The sequence below is a fragment of the Ambystoma mexicanum genome, chromosome 2q, assembly GCF_040938575.1.
Source record: "Ambystoma mexicanum isolate Mex_15411 chromosome 2q, UKY_AmexF1_1, whole genome shotgun sequence".
In the NCBI taxonomy this organism is placed as follows: domain Eukaryota; kingdom Metazoa; phylum Chordata; class Amphibia; order Caudata; family Ambystomatidae; genus Ambystoma; species Ambystoma mexicanum.
In genome coordinates this window covers 1,449,544,021-1,449,556,080 of record NC_090924.1, presented here as the reverse complement: position 1 = coordinate 1,449,556,080, position 12,060 = coordinate 1,449,544,021, and the positions used below count along the sequence as shown (strand labels likewise).

Below are 12,060 nucleotides of genomic sequence, written 5' to 3'. Positions count from 1 at the left end.
TGAAAAAGAACTACTGCTGGAAAAAGCAATTGAAATAGCAAAAGCGGTTGAAGAGACGGCAGGTAGAAGAAAAGAATTCACAAACAACCACAGCCGGCCGAGGTGCATGCAGTGACCTTCCGCCCATAGAAGGAGAGGCCAGTCCCTGATGCCAGTGAAGGTAAATGGGAGAGGAAAGATTTGTTAAAGTGCCACAGGTGCACCAGCCCAAAGCATTTAGAGTTCGACAAAGAGTGCCCGGCAAGAGACAAAGAGTGCTCGGTATGTAAGAAGATTGGACACTTTGCAATTGTATGCCGGTGGCGCAATAGAAAAGTCTCCTACGTCAACGCCGATGGTAGTGCGGAGAGGGAATCGTCCTCCGAAGATGAAGGGACACCTACCGTTATAATGGTGAACAGTCCACGGGCCAGAAGAGAAAAGCCTCATTGCGCAATCAAAATCAATGGCCGGGAAACAAGAGTCATGGATGACTCTGGCTCTGACCTCACCATAAAACCCCTGCGCACCTACAAAGAGATGTTGGGAACAGAGACAGTCCAAGTGCTCAGCACGCGACACAAGCCCACAGTGTTCGGCGGTGCGTCAGTAGACTTGCTGGGTTACATCAAAGGGAGAGTGGAGTTCAAAGGAAGAGAAACGACCACCAAAGTTTACTTCAGTCAGGAAGGCCCAGCAGTACTAGGGTGGGATGAACAGGCAAAGCTGAAGATCAAGTTAGACCCGAGCACAGAGGACCAAGTACTGTCTGTCAGTTTGGGAGGGCCGCCAGTGGAAAAAAGAGACTATCCCAAACTATTTTCTGAAGAACCAGGACACATTAAGGGCTTTGTCCATAAGATTCTACTCAAGACCAACGCTGTTCCAGTCAAACACAGAGTAAGACCAAGAGACATGCTCAGAAACCAATTGGACAGAATGAAGATAGATGGCACCATTGAAGAAATCGAAGCATCAGAATGGCTGAGCCCGGTAGTACTCATTAAGAAACAAAATTCACAAGAACTAAGAGTATGCATTGATCTTCGCAGCCTAAACTTGGAAGTCATCGCGGACAGCTACCCTCTACCGAGTATCAACAAACGAATCCTCATGATGAAGGAGGCCAGAGTGTTCTCGAAATTAGACATGAGAAATGCGTATCATCAAATACAATTACACAAAGAGTCCAAGCCACTCACCGTGTTCCTCACTCCATTTGCCACTTTTCAATTCACAAAAATGCCTTTTGGCCTATCGTCCGCAGCCTCAGCGTTTCAACGCATGATGGACGCCCTGTTACGAAACGTCAGAAACGTGTCCTATTTTCAGGATGACATCCTAGTATACGCAAAGGACGAGCAGACACATGATGCCACGTTGAAAATAGTTCTCACCTAGCTTCAAGAAGCGGGAGTAAGGTTGTGGTATGAGAAATGCATATTCAGGGCAAAAGAAGTTGAATATTTGGGGTACAAGATATCGGAGCAAGGCATAAGTCCCAAGCAAAACCTACTACAGGCTATAATCAAAGCTCCCGAGCCCACCAACAAAGATGAAGTGAGGTCATTCCTCGGGCTGGCAGAATATTATGCAAAATTCATCCCCAAATTCTCTGAAACCTCTGTGCCGCTCCGCGAACTTCTCAAAAAGGGGTCAGAGTACACATGGCAAGAAGCCCAAAAGAAAGCGGTAGAAAGCATCAAACGCCACATAGTGGAAGCGCCGTGCTTGCAACCGTTTAACCCAGAGTAGAACACTGTCATAACCACGGACGCCAGTGCATACGGTTTAGGAGCTGTACTCACCCAGAAAAAGGGTGACACGGAATATGTGGTGGCATTCGCCTCCAAAGCCCTATCGTCAGCTGAACAGAACTACTCCACCATCGAGAAGGAGATGCTGGCATGTGTGTGGGCAGTGGAACACTTCAGGACATACGTGTGGGGCACCAGGTTCAAGTTAGTCACTGACCACAAGCCCCACCACATGCTGAGTCCAGGGGGCACCAAAGTGTCAACACCCAGATTGGCACGCACAGCAGCCAAACTGCAAGAATACACCTTCGAGGTACAACACATCTCGGGGTGGAAGAATTCGCGGGCACACTTTATGTCAAGATTACCAGAATGAAAGTACCACCACCTTCTTGCAGGAAGAATGCATAGTACCATCCATCACAGATCTCAAAGCCCCCGACTACCTAGAACTAAGTGAGAGACACTGGATGGACGAAGACGGAAAGGACCCCACCATGGCAAGAATTAGAGAGTGGGTCAGGAACGGATGGCCCGATTAGAGGGCAGTGCCAGAAGGAATGAGACCATATTGGAAAGTAGCAGACCAAAATCTCAGAAACCGATGGCATAATCATGAAAACCGACCAAGTGATTCCGCCCACAGGCATGAGGGAAACCATCCTCTGCAGAGCCCATGCAGGCCATTTGGGGAACACCATGACTCGCCGCAGAGTGAGAGAAACCTACTGGCGGCCGTCCATGGATAAGGAGATCCGCACCATGATCGAGAGATGCCACGAATGTCTCAACAGTGACAAGCGACTGAAGATCAGACAGGCACCCATGATTCCCACAGAAACACCGGAAGCAGTATGGTCAAAGGTGGGACTAGACTTTATAGGACCGTTGGAAGCCATGGCGACCGAGCTTCGCTATGGCATAGTGTTGGTAGACTACTTATCAAAGTGGGTTGAGGCTGAGTTTGTCCCCAACATCATGACTGACACCGTCATTGAAGTACTCACTGCCATCTTTCAGAGGGAAGGATTCCCCAATGAGTTAGTGGCTGACAATGGGGTGCAACTCATATCCAGGGACATGGAACTGTTCCTGAAGAAGCACAATATACATCAGAAGAAAGCGGCGTTGTATGATACCCAAGCCAATGGGCTTGTGGAGAGGGCCAACAGGTTCATAAAGAGAGCCATTCAACTAGCGACTGCATCGGGAATTAATCCCCTCAAAACGACCAAAGAGGCCATCGCAGCCCACAGACTGACTCCAAACGGGATCACCCAAATCTCTCCGTTCCACATGTTGAGAGGGAGGAAAGCAGCCTCCACCCTGGTGCCACCTTGGTTGGCCAGAGTAAGAGAGGACGAGGAGGTAGACATGGCAGAGGTGGTGTGGAGAATAGAGAACAGCAAAACATGCATGAAAAGTTGGAGCGACAGAAGGACAAAACAAAGGTCCGATGTAAACGAAGGAGACTGGATTAAAATATGCTTGCCGACCAAGGACCACGTCACGGGTTCGAGGTTCAGCAGACCTGTGAAAGTAATCCACAGAGGAACCAACCACATCCGCACCGAAGATGGACGCACATGGAACATGGAGAGAGTAGCCAGAAGAGAAGCTGAAAGGAACGAGAGTGAAGCAGATGCACATGCAGGAGAACAAGATGACCAGAAGCAGGATGCCCATGGAGAAAGAAGTGATCGACCGCGAAGGGAACCCAGAAGACCGGTGAGATACAATGACTATGTTCTGCAGTAATGTTTTGCATTATCAGAGGGAGGTGTGTAGAGAGATCTCGGCCGCGAGAAGCGGAAGTGAGAAGTGAGGCCACGAGGCTTCCAGCGCTCATACAATGGGGGCAGAGTCACAGAGCAAGACGGAGCTCCCGTGTGCTCCACCCCTGGACTGGCAATTGGGCCCTCAGCAGGACTGAATGGACATTCCTCCACCTAAACACCATCAGGGCCAGTTGCCCTATGGTGCCACAGAGCAGTATATGAATATTTACCAGTGATGTGTTAATCCAATAAAGGAAGTTTCACTGCAGCCACACGGCCTCTGTATTATTCATTCCAGTGATTATACTACAACCATGTATGTTGTAGAGCACCGACAAGGGCTGGCTTGATGTCCATGGCCGACCCCCCCTACACTAGCCAGCATGGTGCTGATGGCAAGGAGCCGTTGGATGCAGATGCGCTGCAGGTGGTATGGAGTGGGGAATGTCTCTTCTGGCTCCTTCAGAAGCCGTCCTCTCTTATGAATGTCCTCTGAAGGAACATGGGGCGTTTGACGGCTTGGCATAATGTGTACTATATTCTTCTTGGTCTTGCTTCTTTGGTTTCCACATTGTTCCATCGATGCTCACCCTTTTTTTATTATTATTTAGTGATGCTTTTTAGAGTGCGCATGTTCTCTCCTAGTCTCTCTTTTGGCCGCATGCTCTGCTTATCCTCCTTCGGTAGCGACTAGTTCCCATCCGAGAAAAGGACCATAGCAACGGCCCGCCCACTCTTCAACACGTGGTCTGTGATGTCATCCCTGCGATTTCCGTCGGAGCAATGAAGCGGTTCCGGGGCACTTTCTTGCTCCGGATGCAGCGGGATTCGGGAAGCGGGAAAGCTGTGGCTGCTGGTGCAAGGGCACTGAATGCTTTCGGCTTGTAGTGGGCATTTTATTTTGAATACCGGAACGTTTCTATGAGATCCTGGAGCGTCGGACTTCGTCTGGGCAAGGCTCAGGCTGCAGGAGCAGCTGCAATCCGTGTGCTGTTGGCTGGCTGCAAATACAATTAGCATTTTCTTTCGAGATACCATGAACGTTCCTGCAAACCACCAGATTTCCACAGGGAAGCGGGAAATTGCATTTATTTTAAAAATCACGTTCAGCTATTCACCATGGAAGGTATGGAGGGCTAAGGAAAGGAACAGGGAGACAGTGGATTGTGGTGTTTAACTAATCAAAGGGGGCTAATAGAGTAATTTAATCTTTCATGAGGGTGTGTTTAGGATGGGTGGTTTTAGAGGGGTCGACTGCGGCTGAGCATCTGTTGCAAGGGGAAGGAGCATCTTGTTATGAAGGGAGGATGGGGCATTATGGTATTGGTCTAGACTAGAGGGAGGGATGGGGCATCTTGGTTGGGCCTGAATGGTTGGATAGGGCACGCTGGTGTAGGTCTGGTGGGATGGGGCACATTGTTGTGGTTCTGGAGGAAGGGGGCACATTGGTGTGTGTCTGGAGTGAGGGATAGGAACATCGTGGTGTGGATCTGGGGGGAGGGATAGGGACAGTGGTATGGGTTTGCAGGGAGGGTTGGGGTACATTGGTGTGTGTCTGAGGAGGGATGGGGGACATGGGTGTGGGTCTGGAGGGTGGTATGGGCCATCTAGGTGTGGGTTGGGAGGGTAGGATGGGGCATCTTGGTGTGGCTTTGGAGGGAGGTGGTGGGGCACATTCATGTGGGTTTGATGGGAGGGATGGAGCACATTGGTGTGGGTTTAGGGGGAGGCATGTGGCACATGGGTGTGTTTCCAGAGGGAGAGATGGGGCTCAGTGGGTCTTGAGGGTGGTATTGTTCATCTAGGTGTGGGTTGGGAGGGTGGCATGGGGCATCTTGGTGTGGCTCTAGAGGGAGGGGGTGGGGGCACATTGGTATGGGTTTGATGGGAGGGATTGAGCACATTGGTGTGGGTCTGGGGGTAGGGACTGGGCACCTGGGTGTGTTTCCGGAGGGAGAGATGGGGCACAGTGGGTCTGGAGGGTGGCATGGGTCATCTAGGTGTGGCTCTGGAGGGAGGGGGTGGGGCCACATTGGTGTGGGCTAGGGGCAGGGATGGGGCACATGTGTATGTTTCCGAGGGAGAGATGGGGGACAGTGGATATGTTTCCGAGGGAGAGATGGGGCACAGTGGGTCTGGAGGGTGGCATGGGTCATCTAGGTGTGGGTTGGACGGGGCATCTTGGTGTGGCTTTGGATGGGGGCACATTGTGGGATTGGGGGGGTGGTTCATCTAGGTGTAGGTCTGGTGGGCAGGATGGGGCATCTTGCTGTGTGAATGGAGGGATGGTGGCATCTTGGTGGGGTCTGCAATGCATAGGGGCACGTTGGTGTTGGTCTTGTGGCACATTGGTGTGGGTTTGATGTGGGGGCTGGGCACATTTTTTTTGGGTTTGATGGGAGGGACGGGGACATTGGTCTGGGGAGGGATGGCCGCATATTGGTGTGGGTCTGGAAGGAGAGGATGGGGCACATTGGTCTGGGGCATACTAGGATGGGTGGTTTTAGAGGGGGTTGGCTGGGGCTATCTGCGTGTGATTCAGTATCGGCACATGGGCATCTGTTGCAAGGGGAAGGGGCATCTTGCTATGTGTAGGGAGGATGGGGCATTATGGTATTGGTATAGAGGGAGGGATGGGGCATCTTGGGGTCTGGATGGATAGGGGCATGCTTGTGTGGGTCTGGCAGGAAGCGGCACATTGGTGTGGGTCTGGTGGAAGGGGCACATTGGTGTAGGGCTGGAGGGATAGGAACGTGTGGGTCTGAGCAGAGGGATAGGGACAGTAGTGTGGGTTTGGGGGGCATGGGTGTGGGTCTGGAGGGAGAGATGGGGCTCAGTGTGTCTGGAGGGTGTCATGGTCATCTAGGGTTGGGAGGGTAGGATGGGGCATATTGGTGTGGCTCTGGAGGGAGTTGGTGGGGGGCACATTCGTATGGGTTTGATGGGAGGGATGAGGCACATTGGTGTGGGTCTGGGGGGATGGATGGGGCACATGGGCGGGTTTCAGAAGGGAGAGATGGGGCACAGTGGGTCTGGATGTGGCATGGGTAATCTAGGTGAGGGGAGGGTGGGATGGTGCATCTTGGTGTGGCTCTGGAGGGAGGGGGTGGGGGCACATTGGTGTGGCTCTGGAGGGAGGTGGTGGGGGCACATTGGTGTGGCTCTGGAGGGAGGTGGTGGGGGCACATTGGTGTGGCTCTGGAGGGAGGTGGTGGGGGCACATTGGTGTGGCTCTGGAGGGAGGTGGTGGGGGCACATTGGTGTGGCTCTGGAGGGAGGTGGTGGGGCACATTGGTGTGGATCTTGGCGGAAGGATGGTGCACATGGGTGTGTTTCTGGAGGGATAGATGGGGCACAGTGGGTCTGGTGGGTAGCATGGGTCATCTAGGTGTAGGTTAGGATGTTGGGCGGGGCATCTTGGTGTGGCTCTGGAGGGAGGTGGTGGGGCACATGGGTTTGTTTCTGGAGGGAGAGATGGGGCACAGTGTGTCTGGAGGGTGGCATGGGTCATCTAGGTGTGGGTTGGGAAGTGGGACGGGGTATTTTGGTGTGGCTCTGGAGGGAGGTGGTGGGGGCACATTGGTGTGGCTCTGGAGGGAGGTGGTCGGGCACATTGGTGTGGCTCTGGAGGGAGGTGGTGGGGGCACATTGGTGTGGCTCTGGAGGGAGGTGGTGGGGCACATTGGTGTGGATCTTGGCGGAAGGATGGTGCACATGGGTGTGTTTCTGGAGGGATAGATGGGGCACAGTGGGTCTGGTGGGTAGCATGGGTCATCTAGGTGTAGGTTAGGATGTTGGGCGGGGCATCTTGGTGTGGCTCTGGAGGGAGGTGGTGGGGCACATGGGTTTGTTTCTGGAGGGAGAGATGGGGCACAGTGTGTCTGGAGGGTGGCATGGGTCATCTAGGTGTGGGTTGGGAAGTGGGACGGGGTATTTTGGTGTGGCTCTGGAGGGAGGTGGTGGGGGCACATTGGTGTGGCTCTCGAGGGAGGTGGTCGGGCACATTGGTGTGGATCTTGGCGGAGGGATGGTGCACATGGGTGTGTTTCTGGAGGGTGAGATGGGGCACAGTGTGTCTGGAGGGTGGCATGGGTCATCTAGGTGTGGGTTGGGAAGTGGGGCGGGGTATTTTGGTGTGGCTCTGGAGGGAGGTGGTGGGGGCACATTGGTGTGGCTCTCGAGGGAGGTGGTCGGGCACATTGGTGTGGATCTTGGCGGAAGGATGGTGCACATGGGTGTGTTTCTGGAGGGAGAGATGGGGCACAGTGGGTCTGGTGGGTAGCATGGGTCATCTAGGTGTGGGTTAGGAAGTTGGACGGGGCACATTGGTGTGGCTCTGGAGGGAGGTGATGGGGCACATTGGTGTGGATCTTGGCGGAGGGATGGTGCACATGGGTGTGTTTCTGGAGGGAGAGATGGGGGAACAGTGTGTCTGGAGGGTGGCATGGGTCATCTAGGTGTGGGTTGGGAAGTGGAGCGGGGCATTTTGGTGTGGCTCTGGAGGGAGGTGGTGGGGGCACATTGGTGTGGCTCTGGAGGGAGGTAGTGGGGGCACATGGGTGTGTTTCTGGAGGGAGAGATGGGGCACAGCGGGTCTGGAGGGTGGCATGGGTCATCTAGGTGTGGGTTGCGAAGTTTGATGGGGCATCTTGGTGTGGCTCTGGGGGGAGGTGGTGGGGGCACATTGGCGTGGATCTGGGCGGAGAGGGATGGTGCACATGCGTGTTTCTGGAGGGAGAGATGGGGCACAGTGGGTCTGGAGGGTGGCATGGGTCATCTAGGTGTGTGTTGGGAAGTAGGATGGGGCATCTTGGTGTGGCTCTGGAGGGAGGTGGTGGGGGCACATTGGTGTGGATCTGGGTGGAGGGATGGTACACATGGGTGTGTTTCTGGAGGGAGAGATGGGGCACAGTGGGTCTGGACGGTGGCATGGGTCATCTAGGTGTGGGTTGGGAAGTGGGACGGGCATCTTGGTGTGGCTCTGGAGGGAGGTGGTCGGGTCCCATTGGTGTGGCTCTGGAGGGAGGTGGTGGGGGCACATTGGTGTGTTTCTGGAGGGAGGTGGTGGGGCACATTGGTATGGCTCTGGAGGGAGGTGGATGGGGCACATGGGCGTTTTTCTGGAGGGAGAGATGGGGCACAGTGGATCTGGAGGGTGGCATGGGTCATCTAGGTGTGGGTTGGGAAGTTGGACTGGGCATCTTGGTGTGGCTCTGTAGGGAGGTGTTGGGGGCACATTGGTGCGGGTTTGATGGGAGGGATGGGGACATTGGTCTGGGGAGGGATGACCGCATATTGGTGTGGGTCTGGAAGGAGGGGACGGGGCACATTGGTGTGGGTCTGGGCGGATGGGGGCATACTAGGATGGGTGGTTTTAGAGCGGTTTGGCTGGGGCTATCTGCATGTGATTCAGGATCGGCACATGGGCATCTGATGCAAGGGGCATCTTGCTATGTGGAGGGAGGATGGTGCATTATGGTATTGGTCTAGAGGGAGGGATGGGGCATCTTGGTGTGGTTCTGAGAGGAAGCGATGGTGCACATGGGTGTGGGTCTGTAGGGAGGGATGGGGACATTGCTTTGGGTATGAAGGGAGGCACAGGACACATTGATGTGCATCTGGAGGGAGGGATGGGGCACATTGGTGTGGGTCTGGAGGGAAGGATTGGGGCTCATTGGTCGGAGGACGGATAGGGGCATCTTTCTGTGTGGAGGGAGCACGGGCCATCATGGTATGGGTCTTGAGGAAGGGATTGTGCATCGTGGAGTCTGGATCGGAGGGGGCATTGTTGATATGGAATGGGCATATGATGGGGGCATGCGAGGGAATGGTGGAGCATGTGGGCCAGGGCTGGAGCGCTCTGGTGGGAAGGAAGGGGGCATCTGGGTGTGAATGGAGGGATGGGGTATGTTTGTCTAGAGAAAAGGATGTTGGTTTATTGGAGTGGTGGGAGCATGTGTGTGTCGAAGGGATGGGGTAATCGGGTGTGGGTATAGAGAGAGGGCGAATGGCGCCATCTGAGTGTGGAGGTAGAGATGAAGCATATGGGTGTGGCTCTGAGGGGTGGAGCATCTTGGTGTAGGTATGGAGGGACGGATGTTGGTGTCTTTGTGTGGGTTCGGATGGAGGGATGGTGGCATGTAGGTCAGGAGGGAGGTGGCATTTGAATCTGGAACGTGTTTGGAAGGAGAAATGGGGCATTTGAGTGTGAATGGTTTCTGCTTGTGGGTGGGGGCATAAAGGATCATTAACAGCGGAGCAGCGGGAGGGAGAGCCGTGGGCCCGACCTCGGTTGCATCCCAGATGTGCACACCCACAGCCCGGGGCACCTCTCGCAGAGCGGTCCGGTGCGCGTGGTCAACCAGCCCCCTCTCCTCACTGAGCCCGCATCTGCGCTGGCCGGGGGGCGCACACTCCTCTCTCTGACCTGCCAGCGGCTGGGCATTGGTGGGCACACCCCGGTCACCAGGGAAGCCCTGACTGGGGGCAGCCGGGAGCCGAGGGAAACCTGACTGCTCTCGAGGGGTGCCTCCCCAGGCAGACAGGCACCCGGGCAAGCCAGGCATGAGCCATGGTGCAGCTGGCTCACTTGACGGTGGGCGCCAAGGTTCCAACCGCCCACATCTGTGTGTGAGCAATGGCCAGGCCCGCTGGCGCAGTGGGTGACCTTCCCTCTTGCCCAGGTACCTGGAGCTGGGTCCTATGCGGCCGGGCTGGGGTTTGAAGACTCTAGTGGTCCCACCCGACCCCCTGTCTGTGCTGTCTCTGGCCTGCCTCGTTGTCCATGTCCCAGCCCCCCCCTCCCAAAAGGGAAGGGGTCGGGGAAGGATGAGTGGATCGGGCCGTGTGGGCAGGTGGCGGAGCGGCCTACCTCCATCCCCCTGGGAAGCGCTGTGCTGCTGCAGCTGGCGGTCAGGCTGAGCACCTGGATTATTATTTTTTATTTTTTTGAAACCACAATGGTTTCGGCCGCGCTAGACAGGGAGCTGGGCTGTCCTGCCACAGCCAGCGCTGCCTCCCCCAACCTCTCCTGCACCGGCAGGGTCAGGCCGACGTCTAGGACAAAAAAAGTTGCCTGTGGCTCTTGGCGGTGGATCACTCGACTCGTGCATCGATGAAGAACGCAGCTAGCTGCGAGAATTAGTGCGAATTGCAGGACACATTGATCAACACTTCGAACGCACCATGTGGCCCTGGGTTTTTCCCGGGACTACGCCTGTCTGAGGGTCGCTTGTACATCAATTGCCCTGGGGTTCACTCCCAGGGGCGTGGCTGGGGCTGTCGCAGGGACCCCATTCCATTCATCCCCCTAAGGTCAGACCCCGATCAGCACCGTCGCTGGATCCTTGGATCTGGCGCGCAAGCTCATTGCCGACGCATCCTGGTTTCCCCAGTTTCCCCACCTCATGCTGGTTTCGGGAGGGCCGGGTGGCCGACGCGCCCCGGATGTGGTGGCAGCGGCAGCAGGCTTTAAAAAAGCCTGGTGCACCTTCACCCTACCCCGGGGCACCTGGCCGTGCTGTGTGTGGCTGTCTTTGGTGTCCCACGGCTGCCGGCGCAGGATGACCATGGAGCACGGACCTTGTGACCATGCGGGCTTCGGTCACAGATTGGGACAGAATACACTTGCCTGCGCCTACGGGCCCGAGGCCAGCTGCCCTGAGCTTTGTGCTCCCCGACCACGGCCTCAGATCAGACATGGTGACCTGCTGAATTTAAGCATATTACTAAGCAGAGGAAAGGAACTAACCAAGATTCCCTCAGTAACGGCCAGTGAAAAGGGAAGAGCCCAGCGCCGAATCCCCATTCAGCAGCAGGCGTGGGAAATGTGGCGTACAGAAGACCGACTCCCCGGCATCACTCAGGGGGCTCAAGTCCTTCTGATCGTCTCCCCACGCAGATGGTGTTAGGCCGATAGCGGCCTCTTGCCCACCGGGATCAGGTCTTCTTGGAGTCAGGTTACTTGGGAATGCAGCCCAAAGCGTGTGGTAAACTCTGTCTAAGGCTAAATACGGGCGCGAGACTGGTGACCAGCAAGTACCGTAAGGGAAAGTTGAAGAGAGTTCAAGAGGGTGTGAAACGGTTGAGCGGTAAACTGGTGGGGTCTGTGCAGTCCACCCACAGGATTCAACACGGCAGGCAGGTTGGTCACCTGGAACGGTGGAGGCCCTTGTGGGTCTGCAGCGCGGGCACATCCAGCCCCAGCAGGGTGCATTTGGGAAGGCCCCAGGGGGCAGGTGGCTCTCTGCTCCAGCAGAGAGTGTTACAGCCCCCTGACAGCAGTTTTGCTGTGTCCACGGAGCTGAGGGAGATAGACCACCACCGGGCCCTTATCCGGCAACTGTCCTGGCCCCTCTTGGGGGTTGCTAGAGTGGCCACGGGAGACGGGGCTCCCGATGTGACTGTGGTGGACTGCCCTCAATACACCCCAACCACGTCGTGCTGCCGGGCGGGGAGGCCCACAAAGGGCGCCAGGGGTCGGTTAACCACCCGACCTGTCTGGAAACACTGACTAAGAATATAATGCCTGCCCGAGTCAGAGGGAT

General features: G+C 55.6%; 1 non-coding gene across 1 annotated transcript; it reads left to right on the top strand.

Moving 5' to 3' along the window:
* The first annotated feature begins 10,593 nt into the window (after positions 1-10,593).
* On the top strand, positions 10,594-10,744 carry LOC138570582 (5.8S ribosomal RNA). The gene has a single exon (XR_011303621.1). It is a non-coding gene; the product is annotated as a 5.8S ribosomal RNA (ribosomal RNA).
* Positions 10,745-12,060: the final 1,316 nt, after the last annotated feature.